The sequence below is a fragment of the Gopherus evgoodei genome, chromosome 21 (genome assembly GCF_007399415.2).
Source record: "Gopherus evgoodei ecotype Sinaloan lineage chromosome 21, rGopEvg1_v1.p, whole genome shotgun sequence".
In the NCBI taxonomy this organism is placed as follows: Eukaryota; Metazoa; Chordata; order Testudines; family Testudinidae; genus Gopherus; species Gopherus evgoodei.
The window spans coordinates 8,787,730-8,792,376 of record NC_044342.1 but is presented as its reverse complement, the minus strand read 5'-3'; the positions used below and the strand labels follow the sequence as shown (position 1 = coordinate 8,792,376).

Below are 4,647 nucleotides of genomic sequence, written 5' to 3'. Positions count from 1 at the left end.
TGAGTCTATGAGGTTTCTTCTTAGACTTCAGATGACCCATGTGCAATCTTATGATTAAAGATATTCTGGTCTAGAACTGAGATGTTGCTGAATGAGAAAAGATTGACAAATGGGACAGAGTGATTGTTGACATTCTTTTTGAGATGTCTTAAATTCCTTTGTAAGCATTTTTTGAAATTTATCTGGAAATTTCTAAAAAATTGAACTAATCTACTGAGGGCAAAATGTTTCCCAGTTCCTCTACCCATTTCTGTAATTAACTATTGGGAGGAGAAATATTTGGGAAACTCAGAATATTTCAACCAACTCCAATTAAAATGTGTACAGGAGAGAGTCTATGAACTGCAGATAAACTTCAATTAGAACTGGTGAAACAATGGGAGGAGAGAGCAATGTAATTTCATTTATTTTTATTTTTGTTTTCCACAAGATTCACAGATTTATTTGTTGAAGTTCAAAATCTTAATGAAAAAATTTCATTGAAATACAAATTTCAGAAAAAATAGACCAACACTATGTTCGATGTGATAAATTGCTATGTAATGCTGAGCTGTCTCTTGGTTTCTTTAGCACTGTATAGTCTCTTGAGAGCAAAGATATTCCCCAGGGAATAATCCATTTGGAGAAAAATGTCTATTTTTGCAGATGGAACATTTTCCTCCCTGTTTTCCTCAAGGCATCTTTCACCTCCTTGTTCCTGAGGCTGTAGATAATGGGGTTCAAGATCGGAGTCACCACTGAGTAGAACAGAGAGAGTACTTTGTTCACATCTGGAGAAAAGCTGGACTTGGGGTGCAAGTACATGATAATGGCCGACCCATAGAACAAGGTTACAACAATGAGGTGCGAGGAGCAGATGGAGAAGGCTCTGCGCCTGCCTTCTGCGGACTGCATTTTCAGGATGGTGGAGATGATACAGATGTAGGATACCAGTATCAGCATGAAAGGCATCATGAGGACGAAGGCAGCAGCCACAATAATCTGGATCTCATTCCAGTAGGTGTCCCTACACACCAGCTTCCCCGCACCGGCTGAATCTCACAGAAGAAGTGGTTGATCACGTGGGACCCACAAAAAGGAAGTGTGAATACAAACGTTGTGTGCCCCAGGGCCACCAGGATGCCACATATCCATGAGTTCATAGCCAGCTGGATGCAAACCCTCTTGTCCATGATGGCTGTGTAGCGCAGAGGGTTGCATATGGCACTGTAGCGGTCATATGCCATAGAAGCAAGGAGAAAGCACTCAGTAACAGCAAAGAATAGAAATAAATACATCTGTACTGCACAGCCAGAAAAGGAGATGGTTTTGTCTTCTGAGAGGAGGTTGGCCAGCATCTTGGGCAGAGTGACCGAGGTGTAGCAGACCTCCAGGAAGGACAGGTTCCTGAGGAAGAAATACATAGGCATGTGAAGGGCCGGATTGACATTTATAACGATGATGATGAGGACGTTTCCCAGCACTGTGATGATGTAAATGCATAGAAACACCACAAAGAGAATGAGATTCGTATCTGTGTGGTTAGAGAACCCCAGGAGGACAAATTTGGTCATGGAGGTGTCATTTTTCATCTCTTCTTCAGCATATTTCATCTTAAGAATTAAAAAGAAAGGCTACACATAAGTTTGATATATGTAAAGTAAAATGGGCATCTATGTATCTCCATATACCCCCTCTATATCTACATATCTTTTAGTCGTGCCAGACTAATCTGATATCTTTCCTTTATCATTAACTGATTATTAGACAAGGAGACTGCGTTAAATCTAAAATGTCTGGATTTCATCAAGGCATCTGAGATAGTAGCACATGGGAAATATTAGTTAAATTGGAGAAGACTATGTTTAGTACAAGAATTTTAACGTAGGTAAGAAACTGGATAAAAGGGAGACAACAGGTTCTGATGAAAGCTGAACCACTGGACTTGAATCAGGTTACTACTGGACTTTCTCAAGGATCAGTCTTGAGATTGATCTTATTTAATATTATCATGAGTGGCCGCAGTATGAAATTTCATCATGGCACAGAGTTGGGAGGCATTGTTAATACTGAGAAAGATTAGAAAGATTAGAATACTATACAGAAAGAAATGGATAACATTGAGGGCCAGAGTAATGGAAATGGGATGAAATTTAATATCATAAAGTAAAAGGTCGTAGACTGAGGAGCCCATAACATGGACTTCTGCTATAAACTGTGAGCTCATCAGCTGAAAGTGAGAGAGGAGGAAAAAAGCCATGGCGCATTAGTAAAGCACAGAATGACTATGAGCCACTGATGTGACGTGTCTGTGAAAACAACATATGTGATTCTAAGATATATCAGGTAACATATTTCTGCTAGATATAGACAATTATAAATGCCATCATACAAAACATTGGAAAAATCTCATCTGGAATACTGTGTACAATTCTGGTCACTCAAATTCAAGAAAGACTCATTCAAATGGGAAAAGTTGCAGAGAAGGGCTCCTGGGATGAGGAGGTAAATGAAGAACCTATCTTTCAAGACAAGACTAAAGAGCTTGGCTTGTTTAGCCTAAATCAAGGCTGAGAGGGGGCCTGATTACCCTCAACAAATATGTCAGGAGGGTAAATACCAGGAAGGAAGAAGAGCAGTGGAAGCTAAAGGACAGTGTTGGCATAAAAACAAATAGAAATAAACTGGCCACAGATACATTCAGGCTTGAAATTAAGAATGTTTCTAACCATTGAAGAATGATGTTCTGGAAAGCCTCCCAGTAGGAATAATGTGGACAAACAACCTAACTAGTTAAAGCCTGACACATTTACTAACAGGACTATATGACAGGGCTGCCTACCATAGCTGGGAATCAGACTCAATGACCCAGGAGGTCCCTTTCAGTCCTATGTCCTATGAAAATCCCAACCTCCATAATTATATAAAAAATATTTGCACAATCTCCCACAACTTTGTGTAACTATGATTATTTATAGCTTGATTTTCCTCTTTCTCAAACAGAAAGGAATTATGATAAATTACTGTTACCACAGTTGGATGCTAAATTCAGTTACATGTAAAACAGGAGTAATGGTATGGTGGATCTGTCTCTCAGAGCATATCTTTAGCTGATGTAAATAATCATTTCACTTAAATCAATGTGGCTACATTAGTAATGTAAGTGAGATCAGAATAGAGCAATTCTTGTGTTTCGGAGATGGATGGGGTTTCATACAATCAACTACATCTGGTTGAACAACAGAATTTACAACCCGTGTTAAATTCTCAAATTTTGAAATTTCATTTCATGTTAAATCAGGACAAAAAAACTAAATCTCAGAATTTTTTGCAAAACAAAATAATCTGAAAATATTTCATTTCAACCTTATCAAAACATGTTGTTTTGATGAAGTCAGAACAAATCATAAGAACATGAGAATGCTCACACTGGGTCAAAGCAAAGGTCCATCTAGCCCAGTATCCTGTCTTCTGACAGTGGCCAGTGCCAGATGCTTCAGAGACAATGAGCAGAATAGGTAATCATCAAGTAATCCATCCCATTGCCTATTCCTAGTTTGCAGCATTTAGATGAGGTTTATTTGTTTAATTGTCATAAAGTTAAATCATTGTTTCAACTTTATTGTTGATATTATATTATAGTCAAAATATGTTTATAATTCCCTCTTGAAAATGTAGATGTAATGAATATGTTCCCATGTAAAATGTTCTGATTTCATCAAATCAGCATTTTTGGATGGAAAACTGTTCTGCTAGAATTTTTTTCCAGCAATTCTACTATTAACTCCAGGGGAGTTGCTCGTTAAGTTCATAACTTTGCTAGACACTAAAAATCCTGGTTTGAGTAAGGACACTGGATTTATTGCTTATTACAACAATCTGTAACCCATTAACCCCCCTTTTTGTCCTATTACCACAGAGATGTTAATGGGCCATTTCACCTTGAATGGTCCTTTAACTATGCGATAACTATTTAGGCTAAATTATCTGTTCAATCTTTTATTTAACTGGGACACTGCGTACCTTTCCCAGAACCTGAAGAAGAGCTCGGTGTAGCTCAAAACCTTGTCTCTTTTACCAACAGAAGTTGGTCCAGTAAAAGATAATACTAACCCACTTTGTCCTTTAATAATGTGATGCAGTTATGAAAAAGGTTAACATCATTCTGTGGTGTATTAACAGGATTGTTGTATTTCAGACATGGGAGGTAATTGTCCCCCTCTGTTCAGCAGAGATGAGGCCTCAGTAAGAGTAATGTATCAATTTCTGAGCACCACACCTTAAGAAAGATGTGGAAAAATTGGACAGAGTGCAGACGAGAGCAACAAAAATGATCAAAGGGTCAGAAAACCTGATCTGTGAGGAAAAGTTAAAAAAAATAACTAGACATGTTTAGTCTTCAGCAAAGTAGACTGAGGGAAGACCTGATAACTGTCTTCAAGTAAGTTAAGGGCTGTTACAAAGAGAATCATAGAATATCAGGGTTAGAAGGGATCTCAGGAGGTCATCTAGTCCAACCCCCTGCTCAAAACAGCACCAATCCCCAACTAAATCATCATCAATGGTGATCATCTGTCCACTGAAGGTAGACAAAAAGTTATAGGCTTAATCTTCAGCAAGGGAGATTTAAGTTAGATATTAGGGGAAAACTCTCTAACTCTTGTCCCT

General features: G+C 38.2%; 1 pseudogene; it reads right to left on the bottom strand.

The window, feature by feature from the left end:
* Positions 1 to 633: 633 nt before the first annotated feature.
* Positions 634 to 1,571, bottom strand: LOC115638195 (annotated as a pseudogene).
* Positions 1,572 to 4,647: the final 3,076 nt, after the last annotated feature.